The sequence below is a fragment of the Podarcis vaucheri genome (genome assembly GCF_965113315.1).
Source record: "Podarcis vaucheri genome assembly, chromosome: 11".
Taxonomy (NCBI): domain Eukaryota; kingdom Metazoa; phylum Chordata; class Lepidosauria; order Squamata; family Lacertidae; genus Podarcis; species Podarcis vaucheri.
The window spans coordinates 60,295,768-60,317,820 of record NC_138749.1 but is presented as its reverse complement, the minus strand read 5'-3'; the positions used below and the strand labels follow the sequence as shown (position 1 = coordinate 60,317,820).

At 43.8% G+C, this 22,053-nt stretch overlaps 1 long non-coding RNA gene across 1 annotated transcript in view; it reads right to left on the bottom strand.

The window, feature by feature from the left end:
* Positions 1-6,204: 6,204 nt before the first annotated feature.
* Positions 6,205-22,053, bottom strand: part of LOC309542787 — a 49,434-nt gene continuing 33,585 nt past the window's right edge. Inside the window, exon 4 of the long non-coding RNA XR_014224433.1 lies at positions 6,205-6,339. This is a non-coding gene — a long non-coding RNA (uncharacterized lncRNA). The remainder of the gene's footprint in view (positions 6,340-22,053) is intronic.

The following is a 22,053-nucleotide window of genomic DNA, read 5'->3' as shown; positions in this document are numbered from 1 at the left end:
GAGGACTTGCAAACTGAATTAAAGATGGGGGAAATGACAATGAGAGAAACTAGCCACTCGGCTACATTCGTAAAGCTAAAGCGTTTTATATGTGTTATAACACTGTGGCACCAGATGCCGCTGCGGAGTCCCATCTTTCACCAATGGGATTTCCCTGTATGAAGTTTACAGCACATTTAACTGAATTGCTTTTCTGATGTGTCTAGATCCAGCCCAAAATGTATAGATTTGTTGATTCCTTTCCACAATTTATCTTTACAGCTTGCTAATTCTGTTTGCAGCCTCCCATCACTTCCCTTGACTTTATACCTGCATTGTAGGATCAAGTATTATGATTCTTTCAACTCTTCCGGACTAGTAGGAAGGAGACCATCTTTTTTTTAAAAAAAATAATATTTATTAAAAGTTTAAGAATTAAAGAGAGAAGTAAAAAAGAAAGAGAAAAAATAAACAATACAAACAGCCGCGTAGCGTGGGTTATCAGCACCTGGGGCAAGGCAAGTAATTTGCGCCCCCTAACCCGGGGCAAGGCAATTAATTTGCGCCCCCTAACCCGGGGCAAGGCAAGTAATTTGCGCCCCCTAACCCGGGGCAAGGCAATTAATTTGCGCCCCCTAACCCGGGGCAAGGCAAGTACAGTAATTTACTCTCCCAAGCAGCAGCAGCGAGGCTTCTCTTTCCCCCACGCTCTCCTGGAGCTGCCTCTTTTCTTTCCTTTTTTCCCTTTCTCCAAGGCTTTTCGCTTTCTCTCCTTAATTGATTCCTCCTCCACACCGCAGCGTTTCCTGGCTGCTCCCCCCCCTTCCCCTCTCTCTCCTCCTCGCTCTGCTTGCCTTGCCCTGCCCTGCCTGAGGGCGCCCTGAGGAGACTCCGCTCTCCTTTTTGACCAGGCGAGGTGGAAAAGTCTCTTCCCGCCCCCTCGCCAGACTCCCTGCTCGGCTCGGCTCACTACCCAGGCGGCCAGTGGAGAGAGAGCCGCAATTACCATAAAGCTCCTCTCCCTCCCCTTCGCCAAGCTGTCAAAGCCCGGCAGCAGCAGGCGCAGCCAGACCCCCGCCAGCCAGCCAGCCAGCCCGCCCGCCCGCCCGGCTTCCTCTCCTTTTTTTGCCCGCGGCAGAAGGCTTCGCTCTCCCCCTTCCGCGACCTCCTCGCCAAGCCGAGCGAGCGCGGGCTCCCTAACCCATGGATTTTAGTAGGGGCAGAGAGCTGCTAGTGCGAGCGCGCCCCCCGCCCATGTTGCGCCCGGTGCGGCCGGCCCCCCTGGCACCCCCACGCTACGCCACTGAATACAAATCAATACATTACAGTACAGTTTTACAGTACATATAAAAAAGCAAAAGACACAATACATCAAAACAAAAATAAAAGCAAAAACAATTAAAAACACATCACATATTTCCATATTTTTATCTTTCATTAGCTTGTTTCATCGACCTCCTCACACCTCCCTTTTTGTGTTCTAGTTATTAATTATTTCAGCAAATCCTTTCCATCTTTCACTGTTTTCTGTCATTTAGTTATCTTAATTTATTTTAACCTTATCTTACCATTAAAACCCTAAAACATATTTATACTTAACTCCTTATAACATTTCTACTAAAGCCATATAATTTCGTTCCAACATTTTTCTAACACTCATTAATTTTGCAACATTTCTCTAAATAATGTTTTTTTTTTAAAAAAACTTTTTTTCCAATCTTCTTCCACCGTCTCTTCTCCCTGGTCTCGGATTCTGTCAGTCCTTTCTATCAATTCCATATGGTCCATCAACCTGGTGACATTCTGTCTGAGGCTTTTAACTCTTTTCCATGTCCCTTCTGCAGATCTAACTTCATATTTATAAATGCATTTTACTTTATCTTCTGCTGATCTTGTTCTTAATTTCCTTCCTTTGGCACTGAGGAGTAGATCTCGGGGAAACTCCAACCTAACAATGTCTTTATTCCTTCTCGACAGGTCAACCCATTCTCCGTAGTCAAAACTAAAGTCCAAAAGATATTTCAGAGCGCCAATCTCCCCCTGACCCAAATCCAAATCCCAAAGGCCAGAACATCCCTGCATAAGAGGATCTATCCAACTTTCCTTCTCCAATCCAGGCAGGGCTCCATCCCACCAAATCTGGCTTTCTCTAGATTCGATCATAAAAGGCAACAGCTTATGTTCATCAAATTGCCTCTGTGAGGCCGGAGCTCTCTCCACTTGAATTACTTGAGGTTCAACAATATCTTTCTCCTTCGTCTTCTCCGCAGCTTGCCATGTCAAAACAGATTCCTGAATCAAATCCTGAGTAGTTTCTGCATAGGTGTTCAATTTTTGTCCCAAATCAGTCATTTTTTGTCGCAAATTGTCAATTTTAATAATCATCACGTCCGTCTTCTCATGAAGCTGTTCCAATAAAGCACTTGCCCTGCAAAATGCAATCACCAAGGCTTCTTCTGTCAACATTCTGGTCCAAGGTTAATCTCTGATTCTCATGGTCTTTAATCTCTGCAGCTGGAAAATTCCCCAGCTCCACTCCTGCAACAGTTTCGAAAGCTCCCTCTAGAGGAAACAATTTCTATTTGTATCCATCCTTTTAAGCGCAGATCCAGCAACAAAGTTAGTTTCGATTTTCAGTTATTTTTTTACTCCTTTTTAAGTGCAAAAGAAAACAAATATTTCTCTTATTTACCAACCTGTCAACATACGTTTAATTCACAGTCAATGAACTTTCCCAAAACGTCAGTCTTACTGGCAGCCTGTTCCCAGGTTTGAAACAGTGGTAATTTATCTTTCTTCACTCTCTCTCCTGCAGGCTTGAACGATCTAAAATTTCCCCCCTCTTCTCCTGCTTCCAAGGGGGGGTTAGTAATTTTAGCCGATGGAGATTTAATCCTTTACAAAGAGACTTTCCAGGCTTTAGCTTGCAACGTCTTTGCTTCAATCTATTTACAAAAGAGGAAGGTGGACTTCCTGTTTGGGACCTTCCCGTTTCGATGCCAAATTAAGATATTTAGAGATCCAATTTTCCATTCTACTCACGGGTAGTTGTTTAGAGTCCAATTGTCCACAGGAAAAAGTCAGCGCTCTCCGGCAACAGCAATGCGGCTTCACTCCGTGAAAAAAGCAGTCGATTTGAAGCACCGCGCCGCTCACCCCACGTCGCTCCGGATCCCCGAAACCGGGTTTCCCCGTGAGTAGGGGAGGCGCAAAAGGTGCCAGACGAATCCCACGTCCACAGGTTTCTCCCGCCTGTGGTTTTTAATGGGTCTCCGCCTCGCCATGGCGGTCCAGACCCTAATTTCCACGGAGCGGATTCCTCCCGGTCAGAGGAAATCCGCCATTGCCGGAGGCACTAACCCGGAAGTCCGGAAGGAGACCATCTTAGGTAATACAAGCTCAAGGCAGAATCAGTGCTCATTGAAGAAGTACCCTTGTCTGAGAGGAAAGAATCACAGTGTAATTATAATTATGAAAAGATTGGACCTGAAACATGATTTTCTAAGACTATGCAAGTGTTCGGTACTGAGTACCAACAGCAGATGTCATTTTATATTGGTAACAAGTTGGTGGGTTTTGCCACCTGCATAGCTGTTATTACAGTCTTGGTTTTAATAATTATTTTGGTGTAACTGTCGTTCAATGATATTTCAACAATTGCAGCCTTGACATGACACTAGATTCACAGCATGATAACATTACTAATATTTCAAGAAAGGGATGCTTTCCAAGGAAGTGAGCAATGAAGCAACAGCTGCTGAAAGATTACCTTGAGAAATTCATACGAGAGATTGTAATTGAGAAATAGGCACGGCAAATTTCTCACAGTTCTTCCTGTCAGCAATTAAATTGTTCCTTCATCCTTCTGAAAGAAAAGAGCCTTGCAACATGAGTTGTTGGTTCCTGTCACATAGCTTTGGTGAAAACACAGATATACAGTATGGTCTGTGACAGGGGTGGTGAACTGTATTCAGCTGGTGGGTTGGATCTTTATATCTCACATCTTTATCTGCCCCATATACTGTATGTCATATACAGTATATAATGTCAGGTGCAAAGCAGGTGGATGTCTTGACTGAAATGGCCTCAGAGGCTGAATAGGGAGGCATGGGGGCCATATATTCCCTATTGCTGGTCTATGATATTTGGCTAAAATATCTTACATTTGACATCTGAACAATGTCAGTTATGTGGATGATAGGTGACTAAGTCACCTAGAGTAGACAAGGCTATTGATCACAAGAAGTCTACATGCTATTTGTGTGGTAGTATATCATCCTGTGACTGGAGAAGAAGAATTTGCATGTCGTTCACTTTCTCTTCTCTTCTCTTCTTTTTTTAATGCATCAATCTCTCCACATTTTACAGAATTGGGGTCTCTGATTAGTCCCCCCCCCCCAACACAGACTAGGAATGAATGGGTGAGAATATCTGCTGGAGCTTGGTGAAACTGCTCACCTACCATGGACTGGCAACGTATGGTCTCCTTCCAGTGGTCCTGTATAAAATAGGAGTGCCTCTATTTTTTCAGCTTATTTTGGGACTGACCCTAGAGATGTGTGAGTCTGTTTCTAGTACAGGTAACACACATCTTCCACAAGGGTTTAGTTCCAGGGGTCCACACATATCTGCAAAATGTGTAAAGCCAGGAAGCCCCAGAACTGCTTGCCTGGCTTTGGGAAGGTGGTCCAAGGGGTCTGGGGTCCCATCAGTGGGAGGGTGGCCAGGGTTTCATCCAGCATAAATTGTGCCCCCTGTTTCCAGTAGGAACCAGTATCATGCAGTCTAGGCAACATGACTGAATCTCCACTCAGTCAGTGCATGGAGATTAAAGCCCATTCCCTTGTCCTTTGAGTGGGTGAGGTGGGAGCACCAATACTTCTGCCAGTCTGCTTAAATGAGATGCACCACAAAGTGTTGTTTGATCCCAGTCTTCAAGATAACATTTCAGTGCAAATTTATCCTCATATACATATTTTTGTATGCATAAGAAATATATATATGAGGAGAAATTTGCACTAAAATACACACAGTTTTGGAATGCAATCCTCCCTAATACAATGCATTTGATATGCTATTGGGGAGGGGTGTTAGGGGAGATGTAGTACCTCTGGTGAGAGACATGTCATTCTTCTTCTGGGGTAGTTTTGTCACCTTTGGTCCCCACCCTGCACTTAGCTCTCACCTGTGGGTCCTAGAAGCTGTTAACATGCGACAACAGCCACACCCCAGGAATGGTTTCGACTGGCTGGCTATACCAGGTGAGGGTAGTCAATGGATCTAAAATAAATCCAGTGACTTAGTGATTTCCACCACATGCAAAGACAGGTTCTGGTGAATTGAATTGACGAGACCGATAGTGGGACCAACAGTCAAGAAGGTGGTTTCTGCACGTGCTGTAGAGGGAAGTGAGAAGTTTGACAACCTGGGAAGGTAGCCTATCTAGGAGAAGGAAAACTCTGAACCTAAAACTCTGCTGCCTTGGGAAAAGAAAAGCCTAAGGAGTAAACCTGCCAGGATGCTGCCAACAGCTCCTGACTCGCTGCCCAGGAAAGTATAAAAACAAGGGAAGGTTTCTTATCATCCTTTTTTATTCAGTATTTACAGAGAGAGAGACTATAGAACCCAGCCTCTTGGATAATGGCATTATCCTGAGTGGATTTCCACACACACACACACACACACACACACACACACACACACACACATCTCCCTCACTTCCTCATTCATCAATCTCATCATCTCTTCTACGGGCGCTGCTACATGCCCTCTGTCTTTGAGCTCTTTGCTCTCCTACTTTCAAGGCTCGCCAGGTTCTGGGAGATGGAAGGTCTGGAAGGCTTTCCAATGACACCGTGTCCATCAGCTGTAGCCCTGCTTCCTCCTCCTCCTCCTCTCCTCCCATTATTTCACAACTTTCCCCCTCATCTGCCTCTGAACTATGACCTCCCACAAACCACTGTTGTAAGTCTATGCTGTCTTCCTCTTCCTCCTCCCTGGAAGAGTCAGGATGGGGAGGCGGTCTCCACTCCTCTTCCTCTGCCCAGTCCCTGAATAAACCCTACACAAATCCGGAGTGGAGTCCCTAAGATGGTTGGATGGTGTCTTGTCCTCCCCCTATTGGCAACTCCTGCAGCCAAGCCAGTGCCAAACATCTTCCTCAGCTTTCCTTTGGACCACATCAGGAAGGCCGAGAGGAGGGTCCTGTCGTCTGGGCAGCCCATAACTTCCATACAAGCTGCCCAGGCTTGCACCCCAGAGAGGTCACTTCAGTGCTGCTAATGTAATGGTTTGACTTCACCCCTGGAGGTGCACTCCATTGCCTCTCAAGACAGACGGATGCCAACAATGCTATTTTCACTAAAACAAAAGGCCTGTGTTAGCACCTCTATTTAAGGCATGGATATGAGGGTTTAAGCAAAGGAGATAAAGCAGAAAGCATAAGCTGACTCATGGGCCTCTTGAATGGAGCGATTAAAAGCAGTGATTTATCAGAAATGCATCTACCTTTTTACCATTCTCAATCAAGTAATAAGGGGGGGAATCAAAAGGGGGGAATTAATTAAAATCTCTTGAGTGGCGTGTGGTGGTCTGCCTTCTGTCACCTTCCCAATTGCCTGCTCTTCCTGACAACTAAGTGATGCACTTGGCTGTCCTGTCCTATAAGTGTAGGAAGGCACAGAAGTTGCCTGTCGAGCACCTGACAACTGGCAGTTATTTTTTAAGTGAACTTCTTCTTCTTTTACTTAAAAAAAAAAACTTTTAAAGAAATTGTTTAAATTAAAAAAAAATTAATAAACGGTAAAAGGGAAGGCTTCCTTTAAAAACAAAGCCAGTGAGCCTGCCAATCGCAAACAATAAGTAGCCTCAATCTGCAGTTTTCCCAAGCTTCAATTAAAGCCCAGGGAAGGACACCATGATTTAACTCCTTAAATTTAATGGAAAGAAAAGCTCACACACCACCATAGCTGTCAACTGTCCCTTATTTGGCGGGAAAGTCCCTTATCCCAGTGCCATGTCCTGCTGCTGTCCCTTATTGAGGATGTCCCTTAAATTTCCCAGGTTTCAAAGGAAGCAGCTCCTCTCCCTCCCTCCCTGCTGGCCAGGGAGGAGGGAGGCTCCAACTGTGTTGCTTGGCTGCGTTGCTCACCCAATAAGGAGTCTAAGAACGACTGGGAGCTTGCATGCCTTGTGCCGATCAAATTGGCTGCGTTGCCTGGGGACTCGCCTTTGCTCAGCGCTTCCCAGTGGAGAGGTGACGGTGGTTTTCCTTGCTGCATCCCCTTTGCCGGGTTGCTGCGCTGTGGGAACCACCACTTGAGGTTTCATTTGGCTGCTGGCTGGGCTTTCTGCCTTTGGCTCGGAGGGGCTTAGAAGTTGAACATACCTGTGCTCTGAAAATCCATTATTTTGGCTGCTGGTCCCTTATTTTTGAGGCTGCTGGTCCCTTATTTTCAAATCTGTAAGTTGACAGCTATGCACACCACCCTCAGCCATCTTGCAAAGGCATGGTAAACTCAATACTTCACCCACTGAAATTATAAAGTGCCCTTCCAATGAATCAGAAAAACTGAAGTTTTTTCTGTGGAGGAAGCAAACTTTTTTAAAAAAATGTTTTCATTAATTTTTGAAACGGGGGGGGGGGGAGAAACAGTACCAAAACTTTTGAGAAATTGTAATACAGATTTTTGGCACAGCACTAGCTGAAAGTGAAAAGGAACATGTTAGAAAGGTTTTCTGAATGATCTTTTAGTTGTAACCATAATATTCCAATACTCTCAGCAGTAACAAATTGCACGTTGGAGCATTGTGTCCATCTGATGGTATGAAATTTTCCTGCTGCAGAATTTGGAAGAGCAAGGACATTTCATTACATTTCACTTTAAACGTTTGATTTCAAGTTCTGAACTGGTCAGCAATAATATCCATTAGTCGTTGCACATAATTTTGTCTCAAGCAATATCTGCTGCATTAAATGGAAAAGGAAAAAAAAAACTTGAAGAAGATAGAATGAAAACTATGAATTAAATAGCTCCTAGCATCCTATTCAAAACCATGTGAACAAAAGAACCTCCAATAAAAAAATTAATTGAAAAATGAGGTGGGGGTGGGGACAGGAAAAGAAAATGAAAGGGACGGAAATTACTGCATGTTACTATAAATGGGGACAGATTGTATCACAGGATTATTAGAATTTGGAGGAAAACATTATTATTTTCTAAATTGAATTGGATTATTTATTACTGTTCTAAAAAGTATTGAACACAAAGAAGATTTCAGGCAAATATTAGATTAGACTGGGAAATAATGTATATGAGAGAAGTGGGTCTGAGATAAATCTCTATATAAACATTACAAATATTAAATTCTCCTTCACATGGCTCCAATCTGATAATACATTTTGTATTGTGCTCTCATACCATAAGACTACAGAAGCAAACATGGGTCAGCTCCTATTGCATGAACTGTAGATTCAATATCAGATGTGTAGGAGCACATTTCACCTCTCCAGGGCCGTGGTATAGAAAAAGGAGTTTCTAGGGGGGAAGCTGTGGTTAGAAGCATCCAAATGGGTAGGAACCATCCACAACTGAGACCCATGCATGTAGGAGCCCAGCTCAGATGTTTGCCTGCATATGCGTAAGCTCAAAGAGGGTATGGATCAGGGGCACATACATAAGGCAGGCCTCCAGAATCCCTAGGTGTTCAGGCTCTCTCTCTCTCTTTCGCTTTTTTAGAGCTTCATGAGAAGCTTCTTGGAGCATCAAGAAAATATGCTTAGAGGAAGACACAAGATCTACCCACCTTGGAAGAATGGCAGATGAAGGTGATGGACTATATGGAACTGGCAGAAATGACTGGCAGAATCTGAGACCAGGGAGAAGAGTCGGTGGAAGAAGATTGGAAAAAGTTCAAAGATTATTTACAGAAATACTGTAAAATTAATGAATGTTAGAATGATGTTGGATAGAAACTAAGTGGTCTTTTGCTGTAATGATATAAGGGAATAGGAGAAAATGGTTATTAATAGGTAAAAAAATTAATGTTATAATATTTAAAAATTGAAGATTAAGATGAATGAAGATGGGAGGGATTTGCTGAATTAACAATTTGAACTGGAATACAGAAAAGGAAGGCGTGAGGAGGTCTGGGAAATAAGCAAATGAAAAATATGTGATGGAAAGACTGAACTGTTTTTTAACTATTTTTATTTTGTATTTTTCTTTTTTCTTTTTATTTTGTAATTTTTTGAAAATCTTAATAAATATCTTATAAATATATATATATATGCTTAGAAATCATGCAGAAATAGAAAGCCCAGCAAGATTCACTGCCACCAAATGGAGAAGGACTTACCGTATTTTTCACTCTATAAGACATACCCGACCATAAGACGCACCTAGTTTTTTGAGGAGTATGTTTTTTGAGGAGGAAAACAAGAAAAAAAATATTCTGAATCCCAAAAGCCAGAACAGCAAGAGGGATTGCTGCGCAGCGATCCCTCTCGCTGTTCTGGCTTCAGCAATAGCTGTGCAGCCTGCATTCGCTCCATAACACACACACACACATTTCCCCTTACTTTTTAGGAGGGAAAAAGTGCATCTTATAGAGCGAAAAAAACGGCAATTCCCATCAGACATCCAACACTTGTAATGTGACTAAGATGTTGAAAAGGTCTAGGCATGTGTGATGATGAGCTATATCATGGGTATGCAAACTAAGGCCTGGGGGCCGGATCCAGCCCAATCGCCTTCTAAATCTGGACCACAGATGGTCCGGGAATCAGCGTGTTTTTACATGAGTAGAATGTGCCCTTTTATTTAAAATGCATCTCCGGTTTATTTGTGGGGGCCTGCCTGGTGTTTTCACATGAGTAGAATGTGTGCTTTGATTTAAAATGCAACTCTGGGTTATTTGTGGGGCATAGGAATTTGTTCATCCCCCCCCCCGAAAATATAGTCCGGCCAACCACATGGTCTGAGGGACGGTGGACTGACTCTTTGCTGAAAAAGTTTGCTGACCCCTGAGCTACATGATAGACGCCTTCTCTATCTAAGTTTCATGGAAATGGAATACGGATAAATATATACTCCAAAAGTATCTGAAGGCACCACATTGGCCTGCCTCTGATTTAGTGTTAATTGGTGCTGTCACAATCTCAGTGACCTATGCTTTTAAAAACTCAAAGGGAAACAGAGTTTCTTTACCAGCTCAACTGAGGATACTACAGATGATAGGTCTTTGGAGGTCTTCTGAAAGCAGATAGACAGCAGTTCAGATTCACCACTGAACGAAATGATGGTAAATTTCCCCAAGATTCCAAGTGTGCTGGATAATAGTACCCTGAAAGTGCATCTTCAACTTACTTAGTATTCCCTCCTTCCTTACTTGCAATAGCAACTGGGGACTTTCCCATCACATTCAAAAGGGAAGGGGCTGTAATTCTACCCCCTCCATGTGCAAGTAGGATATCCTTTGCACCCACCCTTTCCCCATCTGGCATGCAAGGCAGCTATTAAGAAGAAAAGACACTGGACAATTAAATCTCTTAAACAGCTGCTGCATTTCAAGCTGGTGTTTCTATTAAACAAAATGCCTTAGGTCTGTTTCAGTTGTAGAGCAACTGCACAGACCTGATAGTATATTTCACTGCAGTTGGGGGGGGGGGGAGAATGGCCTACGACATAAAAAACAAGGATGCAGGGGAGAATGATGAATTAGCACCAGGAGGGAGAGGCTTCAGAATATGAAACATGCCTGCTAGTTAATTTCCTTCTCCTCAATTCATGCATCACTCAAACAGACACAGCTGCCTCTCTTTCGTTCAGAAGTTGACTGTTCCTGAAAAGGTAAACCTCCACATGGCCAAGGGACAGCTGTAGTCGCCATTGTGCCATGAGTAATGTAAAGTTACTTGGAAATGGCACCTCATTAATTACAGTGAATTCTAAGTAACTTTCAAACTGCTCCTGAGATTATGCTAAACCTGCTAATGGATGTTTACAAGTGTATCCTGAGATGGTAAGATCAATTTAGCTGTATGACACATACTAAGACTATAATAGTTAATAAGGTTGTCAACCAATTAAAGGTTTTCTTCTTGAGTAATCATCTGCCTTTTAACCAATTGATTAAAGCTTCAGTCCTACAGAAACCTACCTGGTAATAAATCCTATTCAACTCAATGAGGTTTCCTTGTGAGTAAACATTTGTAGGATTGTACTATATGCCTTTCTCTGTGTATGCATAATTGCATGTTTGAGACTACCAGCAGGTCAATATAGGTGCCCTTTTGAGGTATGATAATGAAGCTAACCTCAAAAAGGAAAAATGTGCCTTTCAATTGCTGCCCCGCCAATTAAGAACTCCTTTCAGCTTAAATTTTAGTTAATTAAAACAAATTAAAGCACTAATCTCTCATAAGTAAATTAATCTAACATGCAACATTTCATTCCTGCCTCAAGAAATAAAGAAAAGATGTGAGTCAACGGCAATATGAGCTAAAACTGGGTCCCCATAATGGATCCTGTTCTATTAGGCATCCATGATTTTCATTAAGAAATGAATCAATCATCATTTTATTTCATTTCACTTACATGAACATACTGAACATGATTTAATTGCAGACATCCCAGTTTCTCAATGGAAGCGTTAAAAAGGAATCTATTTACTTTGTTAGTTACCATTAGTTCTCCTAAATAATATCAGTGATTGTTAGACTCTAGAGTATTTAACGCATATTATCAACTGCTCAATTGCTTGCTTCTCCAATAAGCCAAATTGCAATACTCAATCAAATGTATGATATGAAGGCCACACAAACACACCTGCAGGACCTTCCCTGTGTTTTTCTATGACTAATTTAACTCTTGGCATCTCGTGAATATATGAACTTTACTCTCTTAGAAAAAGAAAGGAAAGGAGGTGCACTTGATTGAATAAAAATGTTGCCTCTATACTAGCCTTCTCCTGTTAGGATTCCCGCTCTGTGTTTGCAGTCATGAGATTGTTGTCTATCACATGACGGTGTATGTTTTCATTCCATAGAGTAAAGAAAAGAGCTGAAGAAAGCTTTTGAAGCTCCCGAATGACAGACCAGGAGGGAGAAAACTTGCCAGTCGGGCATGTGTCTCTACCAGGGTCCTACACAAGTGCAGGGTGATCCTAAAAACCTGATGCCCTCCAGACATTTAGAACTACAATTCCAGTCCTAGTCAGCATGACCAAAAGCCAGGGATGATGTGGGCTGCAGTCCAGAGCATCTGCTTAGGGAAAGGTGCTATCCCTTTACAGCTTTGGGTCATGTTTCAGGCCTTTGATGTGAGAGCACACAGAGTGGCATTGTTGTGGCTGATCCATAGATATAGACTTTCCTCCACTGGAAGATTTATCACAGTGTGTTATGAGTACGTAGTATTGAAACTGATAGGACTTCCAAGTAAACATATACTTAATCTGGCTACACAACTTTCCTCTTTTATAGTTGGTGTACATTTCTACAGCTGACCTTTAATTTCAGTATTACACTTCATTACTGTTGCGTGAGACATATTGAACATACAATGAAATACTTGGGATACAAATACTGCAGTAATTATTGAGGCCTCTGAATAAATTATGTCATTTAACATCTGCTATTAAGCTATTCCCCACATTTATTGCATCATAACAATGTCATTACAGAGGAAAGCTGTGCAGATAAGCAGCATGGCAATAAATGCACAATATGTATCTAAATGTTTGCTCCTCCATAACTCCTTCTGCTTAATTGTGACAGCCAAGGCTCACCCTCCTTTTTAAATACAGCAAGTTATAATCAATTGTCATATATAAGTCACTGTCCAAGCAATTCTAATACTGTACACCAATTAAGCTGTAGGGAGGGGGGAGGAGGGAGAAAAGAAGCAAGGAATGAGTGATAAAATCAGGTTTTCTTGCTTCATTTTGGGGTGCTCCCTGTGTTTATCAGCTCTGTGTAGAGCCTAATATCTGTAGAGCCTAATATCAAGGAGAATTGAAGGTCCTTCCCTCCCATCTCAAAGCACATCACTAACCCCCTTCCCCCAAGTTGTATCAGGGCCCCACAAAACCTTCTGTGACTGTTTCTTTACATATCAGTGTCTTATAGCTCTGTGCTTGGCTATATATCCATGTTTCTCTAGGTTCATGGGCTCACAAAGAAGTGAGGCTGTCCGAAACCTTCTTGTGGAGCACTGAAAAGCTCCAGATAGTGTTTGTTGCTGTTGTTTAATTCAAGCACAGCAATGGAGATTTTTTTTAAAAAAAAGGTTAAAAGCCTCATATAAGTTAAATAAAAATCGTATGTCTGGAAGATTAATGTATCCAGATAGTATTCTCAGAAATAAGTCTGCTTAGGTCAGTGGGATTTGCACCCAAATGTGAATCTGATTGCTTCTGAAGGAGTCGAGGGAATTTCTACTCCTTATACGGTCCAAATGTAAACGGCACTTCTTCATTTTCGTTTTCCTTGTAGCCTTAAAAACTTTCAACGAACTGAAGCACAACAGATTGAATCACTTAACCTTGTTTTGCTGCTTGTGTTTTTCACACATCTGCGCTCAAGAGTTGTATGCAAAATATGAACAGCCTTATTAGCCTAGAGAAGAGATGCTGTTGTAGAGGAATGGAATGAACTCGCTCAGCAAGTCAAAGCAGCGAAGATGTTTGAAGAGGCCCCCAGACATGAGTGAGCTTCAGGTTCTATGGTTTGGTTACATGATTCCAGATAATCAAGTCATGAAATAAAGTGGCATACATCTGTGAGGATTCAAAGGGAATCTATTCAAGGAAAAGTACCTCTGATGGTGGAGACACAACATAGCTATCATGACAGTCTTTTCCATCCATGATTTTTTCTAATCCTCTTTTAAAGCCATCCAAGTTGGTGGTTTAAAGCCAAGAATAAGGAAGGGTTTCAGGGAAGAATCAAAGTTCAGTAGTAAAGCACTTGTTTTGCGAGCAGAAAGCTCTAGATTCAATCTCCTGCACCTCCAGGTAAGGCTAGGGAAATCTTCTGTTTGACCCTGAAGACCTGCTACCCATCAGCATGAAGCCTTCTGAGTTAGACAGACCAACTGTATAAGACAGCTTCCTATGCTTCTATATATCTTATGGATAGAAAAAACACAATACAGTAGACCGAAGTCCAGCAGGAAAGTCTGGTTTTTGTGTTTCTTAAGCTGGGTGCAAACATTTTCAGAAACTTGGGAACCAATCCATAGAGTTACAACTGGTCACAGATACAGTGGTACCTCTGGTTGCGAACGGGATCCGTTCCAGAGCCCCGTTTGCAACCTGAGCAGAACGCAACCCACGTCTGTGCGTCCGCTTGGGTCGCGATTCGCCGCTTCTGCGCATGCGCATGACGTCATTTTGAGTGTCTGCGCATGCGCAAGTGGCGAAACCTGGAAGTAACCCTTACCGGTACTTATGGGTCACCGTGGGACGCAACCTGAAAAGATTTGACCCGAAGCGTCTTTAACCCAAGGTATGACTGTATACATATTCATTTTCTCCCTATTATACTAAAAATGCAACTTTTTGTAGCCTGTTGTCTGGCTTGCTCATATTTTCAGCAAAAGTGTCGCCCTAGAATTAATGCTCATAATAATAATAATAATAATAATAATAATAATAATAATAATAATAATAATAAATTTTATTTATATCCCGCCCTCCCCAGCCGAAGCCGGGCTCAGGGCGGCTAACAACAATAAAAATAGTTCAACATTCTAAAACATTCATTGTAAAATTAATTAAATCAAATTAAAATCAAATTAATGGCAACCATCAAGCAAATTTTTGTGCAGATTGCCAGAGGAGGGGGTCAGGCTGCGCCCTGACAAAAGGCCTGGTGGAACAGCTCTGTCTTGCAGGCCCTGCGGAAGGATGCCAGGTCCTGCAGGGCTCTAGTCTCTTGTGACAGAGCGTTCCACCAGATTGGAGCCGCGGCCGAGAAGGCCCTGGCTCTAGTTGAGGCCAGCCTAACCTCTCTGAGGCCTGGGATCTTTAGGGTGTTTTTATTTGCAGACCGTAAATTTCTCTGTGGGACATACCAGGAGAGGCGGTCCCGTAGGTACGAGGGTCCTAGGCCGTATAGGGCTTTAAAGGTTAAAACCAGCACCTTAAACCTGATCCTGTACTCCACCGGGAGCCAGTGCAGCTGGTACAGCACCGGATGGATATGATCTCGCAGCGAAGACCCCGTAAGGAGTCTCGCCGCGGCATTCTGCACCCGCTGGAGTTTCTGGGTCAGTCTCAAGGGCAGCCCCACGTAGAGCGAGTTACAATAATCCAGTCTGGAGGTGACCGTCGCATGGATCACAGGGGCTAGGTCAGGGCGAGAGAGATAAGGAGCCAACTGCTTAGCCTGGCAGAGATGAAAAAATGCCGCCTTTGTTATAGCTGTAATCTGCGCCTCCATAGAGAGGGAGGTATCGAAGATTACACCCAAGCTCTTCACGGATGATGCTGGCACTAATTGCACCCCCGCAAGAGACGGGAGTTGCCCCCTCAATCCCATATCGCTCCGTCCCAGCCAGAGGACCTCTGTCTTCGAAGGATTTAACTTCAACCGGCTCCCACGTAACCATCCAGCCACAGCTTCCAGACATCTGGTCAGTGTATCTGGGGCCGAGTCAGAATGGCCATCCAGCAACAGATAGAGTTGGGTGTCATCGGCATACTGATGGCAACCCAGCCCAAAACTCCGGACAAGCTGGGCGAGGGGGCGCATAAAGATGTTAAAAAGCATCGGGGAGAGAATCGCACCCTGAGGCACTCCACACACCAAGGAGTGGCGCGATGACAATTCCCCCCCAAGCGCCACCCTCTGTCCCCGACCGGAGAGAAACGAGCGCAGCCATTGAAGGACTGTGCCCTGGATCCCCACGTCGGCAAGGCGGCGGTCCAGGAGTTCGTGATCGACCATGTCAAAGGCTGCTGACAGGTCTAGAAGAATCAGCAGCCCCGACCCGCCTCGATCCAGCTGCCTGCGGAGATCATCTGTTAGGGCGACCAGAGCCGTCTCGGTCCCATGACCAGCGCGGAAGCCGGACTGGAATGGGTCGAGAGCAGATGTTTCATCCAGAAACCTACCAAGCTGTTCAGCAACCGCTCTCTCAATCACCTTACCCAGGAATGGAAGATTCGAAACCGGGCGGTAATTGGATAGATCTAAAGGATCTAATGATGTTTTCTTTAAGAGCGGACGCACCACTGCCTCCTTCAGTTCCCCTGGGAATATCCCAGTGCCAAGGGACAAATTGATGATATCACCCAGGGGGGCCCGCACCTCGTCTGGACACGCTCTAATCAGCCAGGACGGGCACGGGTCAAGAGGACAAGTGGTGGGCTTTCCAGCTTGGAGGAGTCTGTCCACATCAGCTGGGGATATCCGGTCAAAGTGGTCCAATACTGGACCCGAGGACAGTCGAGGGGCCTCCAGTTCCTTCATTGTATCCAAATTGGCAGGGAGGTCATGGTGGAGCAACAGGACCTTCTCCGCAAAAAAGCTCGCAAATGCCTCACAGCTATGTGTCGAATTGTTATTTAAATTTGGCTGTCCTTCGAGGGACGTTAAAGACCGAATTATACTAAATAATTGCGCCGGGCGAGAGCTAGCGGAGGCAATGGAGGCCGAGAAGTAGGACTTCTTAGCGGCCTTCACTGCCATCTCGTAGGTTTTCATAAAAACCCTATAAGATGTTCTTGAAGCTCCGTCACGTGCACCCCGCCATACTCGCTCTAGCCGTCTGAGGTCCCGCTTCATTTTCCGAAGCTCCTCGGTAAACCAGGGAGCCCGGTTTCTGCGGGGTCGCAGAGGGCGCCTAGGTGCGATCTCATCGATGGCTGCCAGGAGCTGGATATTCCAGCCCTCAACAAGCTCAGTCAATGAGTCGCCAGGGGGAGCAAGGTCCCGCAAGGCCTGACGGAATCTATCAGGGTCCATCAGCCTCCGCGGGCGAGCCCAAATTGGCTCGCCACCTAAGCAGGGTGGGGGTGGAAAATCAATCCTGGCTTTCAGTGCATAGTGATCAGACCATGGCACCTTCATCGAGGGAGACATGATCACATCTATACCGGTGCCAAAGATCAAATCCAGCGTGTGGCCTGCTTGATGTGTGAAGCCTCCTTGTAAAGTCATAATTTTCAGCAGAAGAAACATTTATTTCTCTTATTTTCAGTTGAATTTGTAGTAAAAGGTTATCTAAGTAAACATGAATTGTTCAGTGCATAGCAATGATAGCCTCTGTGGCCAGCCCTTTCTGAACAGCCTGAAACCTTTGTGCGACTGTTCTATTAATCTCCTGCCGCAGAGCAAGCAGAGGTTAGTACGCAATATTACTTGCTACACTGTGCAAGTCAGATGTTATCCTTCTCTTGCTTTAATAACAGAGAGTTGGGATAGAGATCATCGTACCTTCCTATATTTTAATGGCGTGTAGATAGGACAGATGTCAGGGAAGGAGATTGACATATAATACTCTCGCACCTTACCACACTATAATCAGCACACCTTGCACAGACAATAACTGTTTTCACATGAGAACTCTCACCTTGGTCTTCTGAAAAATCACCAAAGTAAAGTTCTACTAGCCAGGCAAACCACTCTTCTCTGTAAAATCTATAGAATACAGAATTAATATAGCATTTCCTGAAGGATGCTTAGCTCCTGGTCCCGTGGAGCTTGTTTTGCTGACCATGCTCACCCCTCTGACAACCTTTGATTCCCACTTCAACCATCAAGAAAGGGTGATTAGATCCCCACCCTGTTCCCAGTGTAGATCTTTATTCCGCCATTGCTCCTGATGTAGATCTCCACTCACCCGTCTTCCCTGGTGGGTTTTATTCTGTGGTTTGTCTCCGGTGCCAAAATGTCTTGGGCCTGCGCTGGTGGCTGATACTCAGCACAGCTTCCATATACAGTGGTACCTCAGGTTAAGTACTTAATTCGTTCTGGAGGTCCGTTCTTTACATGAAACTATTCTTAACCTGAAGCACCACTTTAGCTAATGGGGCCTCCTGCTGCCACCACACGATTTCTGTTCTCATCCTGAAGCAAAGTTCTTAACCTGAGGTATTATTTCTGGGTTAGCGGAGTCTGTAACCTGAAGCGAATGTTACCTGAGGTACCACTGTACTACAAAGTGTCTTTTACAAAGTTTCAAGTCTAAATGAGGAGATAGAAAGGTCAGTACAATACGTTAAAGATAGAGGGATAGTCTGGGAATCTGACAGTCCCTGACTCAGAGAGAGGATTTTTATTTTTGTTTTTGCAAGCTGAGTTGCATTCATTCATTCATTCATTCATTCATTCATTCTATCAGTCTTTATTGCGGCCAGCAGCAGAGCATATGCCCGCGCTGCCCAGAGCGGACGCGCTCCCGAGGGGGGCATGGTGCGGAGGGTGCCCTCCCAGGCGCGGGATAGTCCCTCGGCTGCCCGGAGCGACATGCGTGCGTGCAGCCAGGGCAGAGAGAGCTGCACATGGGGGTGGAGCGAGCCACCCATGGCGGACATTTGGCACGCCACCCACCCGTGGCTCCCAAGCCTCCCCCAAGCTGTCAAAATGAAGGGTGATGGGGGAATACCACCGGCAAAGTGGTGCAGCTCCCCCCTTACCCTGCTGGCTCGGGGTAGTAGGCTAGGGAGTTGCGGGCGCATGCCGCGCCAAATGTCACCCCCCCTCAGTGAGGGCACCTGGGGCGGTTCGCCCCACCGCCCCCCTTCCTATGCCCCTGATTGCAGTCAAAGACCAGACAGTGAGTTGCATCCAAACTTCCAGCGGATCTCATCTCAGAAATCCTGCCTAACAGACAACTCTTTTGCAGAAGCATCAGACTCTGTGAATTAATCTCACAACTACCATAGCTCTTCTTCAGCTTTTCCCACTTCAAAGCTTAAATATAATATTTTTAAAATGTGGCTGGATTTCTGAAAACCTGTTGTTGAATCATAGCTATCTAACTGAATGAAGCTTCCTGAAAAGATTCTTGGTTTGCAGGGGAAATCTTCCAGGCAGCCACAAATAATACTTTCAACATAATCCTGGCAGTTCAGCACACATGTTCCTGGGTTGCCTTTGCTCTGAAATGCTCCCTTCCGTTTATTCAGATCTCCCCTCCAATGTCCCTTTCCTCTCCCCTCCCCTGAATACACGCAATAACCCTTCTAAGTTGGCCTGCACAACCTCCCAGATTTTTCCTCATCCATTTATTTGCAGACATTAGTCTTGAGCTCCTCGTCGTCTTCTGCTAAGTGGGAGGTTGTTCTGGCCTTCAAAATGTGATATGGATCAGTGCTCTGGATAACCAGCATCTCCCTGTGCTCCTTCACAGCTGTCTCATTAACTACCACTTCTTCTCCAAATCCTCGCATGTTCCTTATTGTCTTTTCTATATACACAGAAAGCGCTACTGCACAGCTTTGCTCCACAATGCGAACAGGATGCATAAGTCCCACCGAGCCTTTTCTACGTCTTCCTCTTCTGTTCTACCAGACCATAAAGGGGAAAGTACAGCAGGATTTGGTTATATATTCAAGGAACCGGAGAGCCATGCAAAGTTATTTCTTAGGAGTAAATGAAAAGAGACCATAACTCTCCAAACATCTGTCTGCTCTACTCCAATCCTCACCATTTCGGGAGCCAATTTACAGTTGCCTTCTTGTTTAAATTATCTTTTTTTTTCCCCCTCTTCCATGCTGCATAATGATATTGCACAGCACTCCATTTTCATGCCTCAGCCAGACTATTGTCTATTAAAATGAGGAATGGGGAGACAATAGACTGGTGGATCCTCCTGGTATAGATCCCTCATAAAGATCAATGGGAAATGCCTTCTTAAATACTATCGGTTGTATATAAATTAAAAATATTACTTGAAGAAAGACATCTGCAACTTCACTGTTATTCAACCCTTATCCTTTGGAAGCTTGCAAAAACCATCTCATAGAATATTTTGGGCAGGCACTTGGTGATGGTGATTAAGCAGATGTGAAATTATTTAACATTGACTATATTTCATACTCTTTGGAAATAATAATTATTATAATAACTTGTTAGCACACTGAGCCTCTGGGCTAGATAGGGGAATAGGATCAAATACATATTTGTAAGAATTATTATCATCTCTGTGTTAGATTTGTGCATTAATTATTTAGCCACTTACTTTCAAATGCTACGTTTTCGTAACTTATCTATTAATCCAAATTAATATCATAAAAGAATTTTTTTAAGGGTGTGCCAGGCCAAACACAGCCATAAATCTGATACTGATCAGAGCCGAGAGACACGCAATCAAGCTCTCCTTCCCAGTCATGGTGGTGGTTTGGTTACATAATCATGCAATTAAGTGTACAAATCCACATCAAAATGTTTGGAATCTGAATTAATTACCTGCATATGACTCACTGACATTAGAACATGAATTATCTTCCCAATATTTGGCATTGTTGCCAAAAATATAATGGAGAACATTAAGTAACTGTTGAAATAAAAAGTATTAAATAGAGGGATGATCTGGAGGAGAATGTGGCTCTTTTCCAGGTGTACAACTTGTAATTATGATGGGTGGTGTGTGTGTGGGGAGAGAGAGAGAGAGAGAGAGAGAGAGAGAGAGAGAGAGAGAGAGAGAGAGAGAGAGAGAGACTCTTGTATCACTGTGTAGATGAAACCCTCCCACCACCCAGGAGTTGGCAGTTTGGCCAGCTTCCGTTTGCAAGGACCCAAAAGGAATTTGGGCACATAGTGTATGTTCCAATGTCCCACATGCACACTCAAGTACAACATTGTATTCCCACTTATTCTCCACTTATACAGGAAAAAGTACTAAGAGACCACTGGGCACACTGTTGATTTTATGTGCATTTTTTATTTGTACAGTGGTACCTTGGGTTACAGATGCTTCAGGTTACAGATGCTTCAGGTTACAAACGCTTCAGGTTACAGACTCTGCTAACCCAGAAATAGTACTTCGGGTTAAGAACTTTGCTTCAGGATGAGAACAGAAATTGCGTGGCAGTGGCGTGGCGGCAGCAGGAGGCCCCATTAGCTAAAGTGGTGCTTCAGGTTAAGAACAATTTCAAGTTAAGAACGGACCTCCAGAACGAATTAAGCTCTTAACCCAAGGTATCACTGTACATCACTTTAAACTCCTATTTGTAAGTCACTTACAACTCCCCCTCTTATTGTGATCATTTGCTATGTCTTGATTTGTTGAGGCAACAGCCTGTACTGCTGACTTTTTAGACTTGCTGAGTAGTGATGGAATGTATTCGTGTTGTGGTGTGAAGAGATAGGCTTGTTGTAAAGCATGGATGCGTTTTAACATGGGATGGCTACAAGTTTGGCACAAGTCTTGGTGTATTGTACCAAACATCTATTATTTTCAGAGCAGAAGCTGTTTTAGTCTGTCTTGTGGAATCTTAAAAACTAAAGGTTCTTACAGACAGGCTGTTTGATTCTTATACTACATTTTTTTCTTTTTTTAAAAAAAGCTTAGATGCTTTCATATTGTCATGTGGTTTGGATATCATGGCATTGTCTCATCATTGCTGGGGGGGGGGGAGCTGGTGCCTTTATAATGAAAAACTGGAAACAAACAGAGAGGAGAACGACACATTCCATTAGACATGTTTACATACATGCTCAATCCAATAGAAATTATGTTAATATAAGAACATGCCAAAAATGCACATATAAAAAATGTAAAATTAGTGAAAAGAGGTTGTGGGTACCTCGGGTTAAGAACTTAATTCATTCTGGAGGTCCGTTCGTAACCTGAAACTGTTCTTAACCTGAGGTACCACTTTAGCTAATGGGGCCTCCCGCTGCCGCCGCACCATCATCATGTGATTTCTGTTCTCATCCTGAAACAAAGTTCTTAACCCAAGGTACTATTTCTGGGTTAGCGGTGTCTGTAACCTGAAGCGTCTTTAACCTGAAGGGTCTGTAACCCGAGGTACCACTGTAATGGTATTATTAACAATAGAAATAGCATATCTAGGATAAAGGACAACATAGAAATTGAAAAAGAGGTGAAAACAGAGGAG